Raw genomic sequence first — 12589 nt, 5'->3', positions numbered from 1 at the left:
CATCCTTGAGCTCATGTATGCTTCTCTAGCTACTGGAGTTCTCTTTTCCTCTTCATATCCAAATTTTTCCTCTTTCACCTCTCATTGTTTCTTAACCCATTGCACCTGCTCTTAAGTTATCAAGACAGGGAAACACTTTTCGCTAACACATACTCTTTTATTTGCAACAACATGAACCTCGGACAGGCTTCCAGTCTTTGTCTTTTGTAACTTTCCACTTGGCAACATTTTATACCTGTGATTACTCTCTTTTTTGAAGTATTTGCTTCCCTTTCGGTTGGTGACCCACCCTGCTAGGTTTTTTGATGACTCTCTAGTCATGCCTCTGTCTCCTTTGCAAGGCCCTCTTTCTGAACCATCCCTGTGATGTTGGTATTCCTTAGTTAGCTTTCCTTTTTACCCCACACCACACATGTGCCCTACTTTCACCACGCTAACTCCCACAGTTTCAATTATTGTCTCTGTGCCACAGATTCTCTATTTCTAGTTCTGGCTTTGACCTCTGTTCTAAGCTATAGACACGTATGTCTAGCTCCATATGTCCAAATCTAAACTCCTTGTCTTTTGTTGCAAGCCTGTTCTATTTTTAATTCCCCAAGTTAGTGATGTCACCATCCATTCTACTGCTTACCTCCAACAGATTATCAAGTCTAAGAGATGCTGTTACAATCTTAAGTCTTTCCACTGTTTGTTATCCATGCCGCAATTACTACTATTTCTGCTCAATATTATTTTTCATCTAGAATACCTCAAGCCTCCCCAAAGCTTTTATTGTCTTACTTACTCCCTTTAGTCCGTCCATTCCCTACACTGCCACCAGAGGGAGCCTTCCACAGTATGAATCCGATTATACCAGCAGATAAAAACTTATTAGAGTTTTAATTAAGTCAGATTAAACTGCTTAAAGAATCAGTCCTGTGGCTCAGAAGGTCCTTCATGACATAGTCCCTGTTAATCAGTTCAGGCATCTCTTCATTGATTATCCCCTTGTGCATTATTTTTCAGACATACTAAAACTAATGAAGTTTTAAATTAGTGAATAAAGCATATTCACGCTCTTCTAAGACTAGTAATAAACGAGTGGATAAATTTTGTCTTCTCAATTGATTAGTAAATATACTGCATTTTCTTCTTCTTTGGGGAAGATTTACATATGCTATTATGCATATGATAAAGTAAAAACCTTGTGCATGCCCACTTTCAAAACATGTATTTTTTGGACTGTACTTATGCACAGAATTGCAGGAATGAAAGGTTAAATAGAAAACCAAATAAAATTCAAATAAAGTGATTTTGTTAGGTTATGCTGACAGGGTGGGAGTACTGATGTGGCACTTAGGCTGTCACTTCCACATCCTGCCAGATATTGCTAATCAGCCATGGCACTCTTTTCTAACCCCTATAAACCTTATCACAAGGCTCAACATCATAAACCTTATCACAAGCACATTGGGAAGCCACTGCCAGTGGGAGTGGCTCCTATGATGCAACCTCTTTGCTGTTTGTCTGTGTGGTTATGGCAAGCAATTTTACCCTGAGGACTTCAGGATTAAAAAGCACAGAGGAGCAAATGCTTTCTTGAATTTTTTGTCTCATATTGTTTCCAACAAGGACACAACAATTTGCTGTACATGTTTTTCAATCATAAAGGAATGCTAGTTCAGATATCTTTAAACAGGGTATGCATACTCTTGAGGGTACCTGAAGACTTTCTGGGGGCGTATGGCTTGGATGGCTTTAAGGAAATCATTTTGTAGATGCTCCGCTCCCATTGTGTCTCTTCCTTAAGCTGATTGTCTGAAAACCACTCCTGAAGTCCGTATTTCTCTATTCCTGCCTCCCTTTCACCACTTGCATTACAAAAAAACATTTGCACTTCTCACCCATCCTGAATCTTATGATGCATTTCCCAGGGTATAAAAAAGTTAGGGACTAAATGGAGGAATGTTTGAAAATATAAAGCTCCTGAATAAGAGTCTTAGATTTGGTTAAAAACATATTTACATATGCAATGAAATTACATGTATTGTGTATATATATAATAAAATTATATACAAAAGATTTATATGTATATGACCAATGCCTGATTTTATTTAGGTAACAAAATTATGGAAAGACTCTAGTTAACCTTCTCTCTGTTTATATAAATTAGACTAGAATTCAGAAGTAAAATGAGTGTTATGAAGTACATACTGACTTTTTCCTTTTTTTTTTTTTGAGATGCAGTCTCGCACTGCAACCTCTGCCTCTTGGGTTCAAGCAATACTCCCGCCTCAGCCTTCTGAGTAGCTGCCACCACACCCAGCTAATTTTTGTATTTTTAGTAGAGTCAGGGTTTCACTATTTGGCCAGGCTGGCCTTGAACTCCTGACCTTGTGACCCATCCGCCTTGGCCTCCCAAAGTGCTGGGATTACAGGCATGAGCCACCACACTCAGCAATACTGACTTTTTTTAAAAATTGGAAAACGGAAGTTGGGCTTTTATGGCAAGAAGTGATTTGATTAATACATTTGACAACGAGAACTTGCTTTTCCAGTGAGATTTTATACAGCAGATGTTTCACAAATTATTTCAGAACTACCGCTCATAAGCATATAGCAGACATCTTTAATAAGCTGAATGGGCTAAATCTGCAACTCCGAGTATATTAATATATTTAAATCATCTATCTAATATGCAATATACTTGAAATTGCATCTTTTTAACTATTACATTTGAGATAAAAATTTATATGTCAATCTAAAAACATATAAGGAGGTGTATAATTTTTAAAATTGTGTCAAATAAGTTGACAATATTTTATGTACCTTACAAAGCAAGTTTAATATTCCATAATATTTTTAAAACAACAAAATTATGCTTCGAATGATAGAGTTCTTGAGTACTTTAAGGGACTGTGGTGTTATGATTTACACTGGTTTTCATCCATGGTTCCTGGCTCATAACTCGCATATCTCTGTTACAGCCTTTTGCGTTATAATGCTGGGTATGTTGGGACTCAGGGGCAGGCCTCTGAACTTATTCTGCCTTCTTTCCACTCTAATGTTCCTCCTCTTTCTGACCATAGGTCTTCAGACTCTCAGGAGCAGGTTCCATGCTATACCTGGGAGGAGAAATGGTAATGTCATAAAATCTCCATAAAAACCCAAAGGACGGGGTTAAATGAACTTTCAGATAGCAGAACCTGTGGAGGTTCCTGTAGGGTGATGCGCCCAGGGAGGCCATGGAAGCTCTGTGCCCCTTCCCCCATGCCTTGCCCTATGTGTCTCTTCATCGGTATCCTTTATAAACCTACAGATGTAAGTAGGTATTTCCCTGAGTCCTGTGAGCTGCTTCAGCAAATTAATCAAGCCCAAATAGGGGGTTGTGGTAACCTCAGCTTAAAGTTAGTGGGTCAGAGTTCTACAAGCTGGGACTTGGGACTGGTGTGTGTGTGTGGAGAGGGGGCAGTCTTGGAGACCGAGCACTCAACTTATGGGATCTAACACTATCTCCGTGTAGATACTGTCTGAATTGAATTGGAAGGCTTCCGGCTGGTGTCTGCTGCTTGGCATGTGGAGAAAACCACCCACGTATTTGGTCACAAAAGTCTTCTGTGTTGATTGTTGTGGTGTGAGAGTAGGGGAAAGGCATGGTTTAGAGGGAAGTTTTCCTCTACAACAGGGACCATAGAGACACCTTCCTCTAAACAATGAGAAAACTGAGGTGCGGAGAGGTTACTGACTAGCCCATACTCTAACATAAGGATAGATCCCATCTATTTCTCCTGATTTGTCAGACCACTGCTCATTATACCCACTACAAAGTGTCTATAAAATTGGTATTGACCTTCCACAAACTTTGATTATATAAGGGAGCATGAATGTACTATAATGTATATGAAGCACACATGCATACACTCTGTGTCACAAACTTGCCTAATAACAAAAATATTTATAATAAACATTAACTTAACATTTGATTACGAGCAATTCTTCTCAGCTTCTTAACATTTGGAAGCTTTTAAAATGTTATCAAGGGAATTATGAATTGATTTTCCTTTTTCTTTCAATAATTTTCTCTTTAGCAAATAAAGGCTTTTAAAGCTGTTGCAAATACTGTTAATTTACTAATTAGCCATCACAATACCTTGTGGAAGAAAAAAAGCCTCAGGAAATGAAATAAGACTCCTGGGCATTAGTCCAGGATATACTACTAATTTACTGTGTGGCCTTGCACCTCAGTGGGTGTGTATTTGTGCGTGTTAAACTGCAAGGGTGTTATATAGGTTTTGCTCTGAGGAGCAACTCCAATTGATGATAATTCCCTGGAGTTTTGCATACTGAATGATTCTAAGGCTACTTCTGGCATTCATGAGAAATGTTGCTGACTGGTCGAGAATATTTCTTGTGGGTGTAGATGGAGAGTGATATATATTTATCAACCCATATAATGTAGTTATCATATCATACCTATTTGTATCATCCATATGATACAAAGAATTACGTTGACAGTATTTGGTGTTTTGGTGCACTGGGGTATGTGTCTTCTCCTCTTAAACAGGGATTAATCAAAGAAAATAAGAAATCAAGAGCAATCCTATTCCTTTAATTAGCGTTGGGGTGGTTTCCATTTGGGAATTTTTAAAAATAACTGCCAAGAACACCTCACCATTCCCCTAGATTTATAAGTCACGAGAGACCTACTGATGAGAATTAGAAATGCATGTATCAGAGTTTGAGGGAAGGCCAATGAAGTTGTCACTTGGGGGACAATTCTGTTGTAGGTAGAACCTCTCAGATTGAGTCTTGAGAACGTCTTGATTAAGTCACCATTTCTACAAGAGAATTGTCAGTATTCTCTTGGAGGTAAAGGAACAAGATTTGCTTGGTTGAACCAGAGGTTATTGTCTCTCGATGACAGTCTCACTGCTGTTGAGTTCACATGTACCTGATGCATAAGAACATTATACTTAATTAATAATGGGTGGTAGACATTTTATGAGTCTCTTATCCAGGATACCCACTTACTAGTATCATGGTACCTGAGAGGTGAGCTTATTACTGGTGAGAAGATGAGTGTGGATTATAGTTCTGGAAATAGAATGAGTTGAAGTTGGCTTCAAAAGGACTAAATGGCATGCTTTACTGGCTTAATGGGCAGTGTACTATAGTCATTGGGGGGCTTTCTTCTATTTTAATATAGAATACTGTATAGTTTTTGTGTGGCTGTGTTGTGATTAAGCCACATTCCTGTGAGTCATTAATTTTGGTGTTTGTGGAACTTGGGGAGGATAGTACTCTGACCTATAAAGGTTGACAAGTCCTAGATCCTCCTGGAAACTTTGCTGTGGCTAATGGGTGCTGAGTGACACAGAATTCTAAGACATTCAACACACAAAAAAGATACTAAAGGAGCTCTTTACAAACATTCTAAAATGGAGGCAATAGATTTATATGCCAGCATGTTTCCTTCTTTCCTTCTCCTTATTAGATTTGAAATGCTATGGGGAGGAGGCTGAACTGGGGATGTGCAAGGCCTATGAGCTACGTAAACTCATCAAAGGTGAATCTTAGGGTTTGGATTCGTTATTCCACCTTGTATGCTCCGCTTTTCAGACTCTTAGAGACCTGCTTACACAAAGAACCAGCACCATGGAATAACAGTAGGCTAGGATTCTGAAATCCCTCTCTGACAGAGACTACTTATTGCTCTTCATTAACCATTCTCCTTTTCCTTTTGAATAATATAATCCCTCTCCAGCCAGTGTTAGCAGAGCAGGTGGTCACCCACCTAAGAACATACTTGTTTCTACGTGTAGCCATGCAAATAAATTCAATCCAACAGAATTTGAGCAGAAATGTGTGTAACTTCTAGGTTATCTTTATATATATATATATATATATATATATATATATATATATATATACACACACACACACACGTATGTGTGTGTGTGTGTGTGTGTGTGTGTGTGTTACCGTGTTTTGGGGGTTTCTAAAATTATAGCATCTAATTAATACAGAAAATGGTACCCAGAAGTGGGGTCATACATAACAAAACCAGAACTATGCTTAGCAGTCTGGCAGTGGTTTGCAAGGCAGCAGGTAGTGTACACTCTGTTGATGCTGACTTCAAGCTGTTGAAAAATATTTGATACAATTTTGTCTACTATAACTTGGAAAGCAGAGCACATGCTCACTGAGTCTGTTGGTCTAGGGTAACTACATGAAAAAACTCAAAAGTTTGATGTTTATAAACTCTTTCTTGTTGCTTTGTGCAAAAGAGAGGTGAAGGCAGCCAGATCTGCTAAAGGAAAGTCCCTCTGCCTATAACCTTCAGGTTAAATTTGGGGATTCACTGGGTTACAAAAATCAACTCTTCTGTAGCAAACTTTTGAAGATAAAACTGTCCTGCTCACCTTTGTGTTTTCTGGTCACCCACTGGGGAATGATGAGAATTGGAGCAACCTTAAGAGCCACGTGTAGGGCACAGTAGCGATGGCTCTGCCAAGCCAAGATTATTTACATCTAGACTGTGGGGAGAGAGTAAGACACCTCTATTTCATTCAAGCTACTATATTTTTGTGTTGCTTTGTTTGAGGTGCTTCGTTAGAATAGACTAACTTCTTTCTTCTCATATTACTCAGATAACCCAGGTGTGTACTTGGAAGTAGCAACAGAACGGCTTGCTGAGATATTTCTACTAGATGCTGAGGAAGTATAATAGCATATTACCACATCCCAGTGGAGAAAATCACACTAGTGATGGGGTTGCTTGTGTCTGTCCTGAACAGTGTTAGATTAAAAAATGACTTTTTCCCTCAATCTGGCTATTATTAGCTTGATTTTTTCTGGTCAGACTTTTAATTAAATGTGTTTATATATCTTATTAGATTATTTTGTGGGGCTGGAGGACATTCTGTGCAACTCAGTATGCACTTTTATAATCAGACCAATCTCTGATATTCTTGGAGAACCTCATTGAATTTGAATTAAAAAGTTAGTACTGGATGACCTTCAATGAACAAAAATATGGAATGAGATCCACCAATTAATGAATGCTGTGGGTATTCTCCAATAATAATGGTACAATAATAATTTCAAATGTACATAGTTAATGTCATTCTTAAAATAAATTTCTGTTTTATACTGCTGAAGCTGAAAATAGAGCCCAGCTCATTTGGCCACCTATATGATGATCCATTTCCACATTCATATGAGATACTCAGGGGAGTCATATTGTAACTTACCATTTTAACTTACTAAAGTGTGGTGATCTAATTCATAGTGTGGTTTTAGTGAGGCAAAGATATACTCTGGTTATTAATTATGAACTGATTTGAGGTATCACACATACAAGAAAACATGTTATAAGTATGATGAATGGTTGGAAGAGGTACATATGTTTATATTCATAAACACATCAACATTCCCAAGACTATATGGAGGTAGGCAGTCTTCATAGATGCAATAACAAATTGATTCATGATATTGTAAGACTGAACCCACAAAGATATTCTAAAGTTGGTACTTCAAGATGCTTTGGAACAGGCCAATAATTATATATGCCTATGGAGAAGACACAACAAAAGTGGAATTTGAGAGATATCAACATAAAGCTATTTTCCTTATCAACAAACTTTTCCACTATGAATAACTGATCTCCAAGAGCTTGGATTTAGAATTGTAATCAATAAGGGACATTCACAGATAGGTTATGAAGTCATGCTATTTAAAACACTATCATGCACTGCTCTTTAAATAAAGAGATCATGATTGTGTTTGAATAGTAGCAAAGAATGCCTGCTGAATTGCTGTAGGCAGTAATCACACTGGTTGTATTGCCTTATAGTCTGTCTTCTCTCTTTCTCTGATAGTGAGTGACATTTTCTCTGGTGGTGAGTGGCACATATTTGCAAGATGGCAATTTTAACTTTTAGTATTAAATTTAGAAATACCAGGCTCGAATGCACTGAGTTAGCATATCAGTTCAAGTACCAACTAATTTACTATCTATTCAAATCTGGCACATAATTTTTTTATGTATACAAATCTAGGCTGGGTGTGGTGGCTCATACCTGCAATCCCAGCACTTCGGGAGGCCGAGGCAGGTGGATTACCTGACTTCAGGAACTCAAGACCAGCCTAACCAATATGGTGAAACCCCATCTGTACTGAAAGTACAAAAATTAGATGTGCATGGTGCTGCACACCTGTAATCCCAGCTACTCGGGAGGTTGAAGTGAAAGCATCACTGGAACCCAGGAGGTGGAAGCTGCAGTGAGCACATATTGTATCACTGTACTCTAGCCTGGGTGACAGAGCAAAACTCCCTCAAAAAAACCCAAAAAAACAAAAAACTAGTTAATTTGGAAAATCAAACCTAGTAGGAATTTATCACTTTGCTTACAGTTCTGCCCTGGCATTTTTAAAAGTAATATGAAGACTCAAAAAGTGAACTTTTGCTTTGAACATTTTTCTGTGCTATGTCACATTTGTCTTATATATTTTAATGCCCTGAAATTTAGACAGGTCATTTCAACAATGAGTAGAAGAGGTTCTTTTAATTTCTTTTTTCATCAATGGCATGGAAGTATTCTTAGTATTCCTATAAAATCATTGAACAAAAATTTCTCTTCCCTACTTCAATTATTTTCACTACTTCTTGGTAGCTTTGAGTGAACCACATGGCCTGTGTCAGAGGCAAATTGTTGTGATTTTTTTAAACAGACATTTTAAATGTCGCTGTCATAAGTCCTGCAATATACAATGCTTTTCTTATGTCACATCATTAAATGAACTAAATAGAAAATAAATTTTTTAAAAAAGAAGTTTCTATTATTATTTGTGCCAGACCATGCTTTTAACAAACGTTTTAGGGTTGGATTTTTACAGGACAACATTCTGAATAACTGAACTGTGGCAGTTCAAATTTTCTGCCAGAATGTGTCAGGATGAGCTAGAAAGAATGCCACAGATGTTGAACTTGATGTTTTCTCTTCTTTGACAAGTTTAGTGTCAGGTCCTGCCTTGCCTTTGATAGTGAGTTATTTTATGTCTCTGTAACTATGGGAATCCATGTTGGTGAAGGGGAGTTCCAGTTATAGAGCAGTGCAGATATCTTTGACCATGGTCATTCTAAGGATAATCCTCATAAGGTCATAGAATTAAAAAATGTAGAGGGTTTCAGAGATGATTAAACATCTTATTTTTTAAATATGTTTTATTGCACTTTAGGTTCTGGGGTACATGTGAAGAACATGCAGGATTGTTGCATAGGTACATATATGGCGATGTGATTTGCTGCATCCATCCCTGTCACCTATATCCGGCATTTCTCCCCATGTTATCCCTCCACAACTCTCTCTACCCCCATCTAGTCCTTCCCCTATTGCCCCCCGAGGCCTCAGAGTGTGATGCTACCTTCCCTGTGTCCATGTGGTCTTATTGCTCAACACCTGCCTATGAGTGAGAACATGCAGTGTTTGATTTTGTTCTTGTGTCAGTTTGCTGAGAATGATGGTTTCTAGATTCATCCATGTCCCTACAAAGGACACAAACTCATTGTTTTTTCTTTATGGCTACATAGTATTCCATGGTGTATATGTGCCACATTTACCTCGTCCAGTCTATCATTGATGGGCATTTGGGTTGGTTCCAGGTCTTTGCTGCGATGAACATACGTGTGCATGTGCCTTTATAATAGAATGATTTATAATCCTTTGGATATATACCCAGTAAGGGGATTGCTGGGTCAAATGGAATTTCTATTTCTAGGTCCTTGAGGAATCGCCACACTGTCTTCCACAATGGTTGAACTAATTTACACTCCCACCAACAGTGTAAAAGTATTCCTATTTCTCCAAATCCTCTCCAGCATCTGTTGTCTCCAGATTTTTAAATATTTGCCATTCTAACTGGCGTGAGATGGTATCTCAATGTAGTTTTGACTTGCATTTCTCTAATGACCGTGATGATGAGCATTTTTTCATATGTTTATTGGCCTCATGTATGTCTTCTGTTGTAAAGTGTCTGTTCATATCCTTCGCCCACTTTTGAATGGGTTTGTTTGTTTGTTTTTTCTTGTAAATCTGTTTTAGTTCTTTGTAGATTCTGGATATTAGCCCTTTGTCAGATGGGTAGCTTGCAAAAAATTTTTTCCCATTTTGTTGATTGCCAATTCACTCTAATGACTGTTTCTTTTGCTGTGCAGAAGCTATGGAGTTTGATTAGGTCCCATTTGTCTATTTTGGCTTTTGTTGCCAATGCTTTTGGTGTTTTAGTCATGAAGTCCTTGCCTATGCCATTCACAATTTCTACTAGGAGAATAAAATATCTAGGAATACAACTAAGAAAGAACATAAAAGACCTCTTCAAGGAGAACTACAAACCACTGCTCAATGAAATAAGAGAAGACACAAACAGATGCAGAAACGTTCCATGCTCATGGGTAGGAAGAATTAATATCATGAAAATGGCCATACTGCCCAAAGTGGTTTACAGATTCAATGCTATCCCCATGAAGCTACCAATGACCTTCTTCACAGAACTGGAAAAAACCACCTTAAACTTCATATGGAACCAAAGGAGAGCCCGCATAGCCAAGTAAATTCTAAGGAAAAAGAACAAAGCTTGAGGCATCACACTACCTGACTTCAAACTATACTACAAGGCCACATAATCAAAACAGCACAGTACTGGTACCAAACAGAGATATAGACCAACGGAACAGAACGGTGGCCTTGGAGGCAATGCCACACATCTACAACCACCTGAGCTTTGATAAACCTGAGAAAAACAAGCAATGGGGAAAAGGTTTATTGATTTTTTTGAAGGGTTTTTTGTGTCTCTGTCTCCTTCACCTTTTTTCTGATCTTAGTTATTTCTTGTCTTCTGCTAGCTTTTGAATTTTTTTTTGATCTTGCTCCTCTAGCTCTTTCAATTTTGATGATAGGGCACTGATTTTAGATCTTTCCTTCCTTCTCATGTGGGCATTTAATGCAATCAATTTCCCTCTAGACTCTGCTTTAAATGTGTCCCAGAGATTTTGTTACTTTATGTCTTTGTTCTCATCGATTTCAAAGAACATCTTTATTTCTGCCTTCATTTCATTGTGTATCCAGTCAACATTCAAGAGCTAGTTGTTCAGTTTCGGTGAAGTTGTGCAGTTCTGTGTTAGTTTCAAATCCTGAATTCTAATTTGAATGCACTGTGGTCTGACAGATGGTTTGTTATGATTTTCATTCTTTGCATTTGCTGAGGAGTGATTTACTTCCAATTATGTGGTCAATTTTAAAGTAGGTGTGATGTGGTGCTGGGAAGAATGTATAGTCTGTGGATTTGGGGTGGAGAGTTCTATAAATGTCTATTAGGTTTGCTTTGTCCAGGTCTGAGTTCAAGTCCCGGATATCCTTGTTAATTTTCTGTCTCATTGATCTGTCTAATATTGACAATGTGATGTTAAAGTCTCCCACTATTGTTGTGTGGGAGTCTAAGTCTCTTTGTAGGTAGTTAAGAACTTGTTTTATGTATGTGGGTGGTCCTGTATTGGGTGCAAATATATTTAGGATCATTAGCTCTTCTTGTTTCATTGATCCTTTTATCATTACCCTTCTTTGTCTCTTTTGATCTTTGTTGGTTTAAAGTCTATTTTTTCAGAGACTAGGATTGCAAAACCTGCTTGTTTTTGCTCTCCATTTACTTGTTAAATCTTCCTCCATCTATTTATTTAAAGCAGGACTACTTGTGATGAAATCTATGAGCAATTGCTTGTTCATAAAGGATTTTATTTCTCCTGCACTTATGAAGCTTAGTTTGGCTAGATATGAAATTCTAGGTTGAAATTTCTTTTCTTTAAGGTTGTTGAATATTGGCCTCCACTGTCTTCTGGCATGTAGGATTTCTGCTGAGAGATTATCTATGAGTCTAATGGGCTTCCCTTTGTGGATAACCTGACCTTTCTCACTGGCTGCCTTTAGCATTTTCTCCTTCATTTCAACCCTGGTGAATCTGATGATTATGTGCCCTGGGGTTGCTCTTCTTGCAGAATATCTTGTGGTGTTCTCTGTTTTTCCTTGACTTGAATATTGGCCTCCCTTCCTAGGTTGGGGAAGTTCTTCTGGATAATATCCTGAAGAGTGTTTTCTAGCTTGGATTCATTCTCTCTGTCACATTCAGGTACACTTATCAAACATAGATTAGGTCTTTTCACATAGTCCCATATTTCTTGGAGCCTTGTTTATTTCTTTTTACTCTTCTTTCTCTAATCTTGCCTTCTCAGTTTATTTCATTGAGTTGATCTTCAATCTTTGATTTCTTTTCTTCTGCTTGGTTGATTCAGCTATTGAAACTTGTATATGCTTTACGAAGGTCTCATATTGTGTTTTTCAGCTCCATCAATTCATTTATATTCTTCTCTAAGCTGTTTATTCTCATTAACATTTTGTCAAACCTTTCTCAAGGTTCTTAGTTTCTTTGTATTGTGTTAGAACATGTTCTTTTAGCTCAGAGACGTTTGTTTTTACCCACTTTCTGAAGCCTGTTTCTGTCAATTCATCAGACTCATTCTCCATGAGCATTGTTCCCTTGCTGGTGAGCAGTTGTGATC

The 12589-nt window shown here is 37.8% G+C and overlaps 1 protein-coding gene across 3 annotated transcripts in view; it reads left to right on the top strand.

Annotated features, from left to right (window-relative positions):
- Positions 1–12589, top strand: part of LOC118152909 (uncharacterized) — a 160493-nt gene that overhangs the window by 82476 nt on the left and 65428 nt on the right. For 2 of the 3 annotated variants that reach the window (XM_078370725.1, XM_078370726.1), the window contains one exon: positions 3069–3119. The exons of the other annotated variant lie outside the window; for it this stretch is intronic. The gene's annotated coding sequence lies outside the window, so the exon portion shown is untranslated. The remainder of the gene's footprint in view (positions 1–3068; positions 3120–12589) is intronic. 3 annotated transcript variants of the gene reach the window in all.

This window comes from Callithrix jacchus, chromosome 4, assembly GCF_049354715.1.
Source record: "Callithrix jacchus isolate 240 chromosome 4, calJac240_pri, whole genome shotgun sequence".
NCBI lineage: Eukaryota > Metazoa > Chordata > Mammalia > Primates > Cebidae > Callithrix > Callithrix jacchus.
Note: the sequence above shows the minus strand (reverse complement) of the source record. Positions and strands in the feature narration are given on the sequence as shown.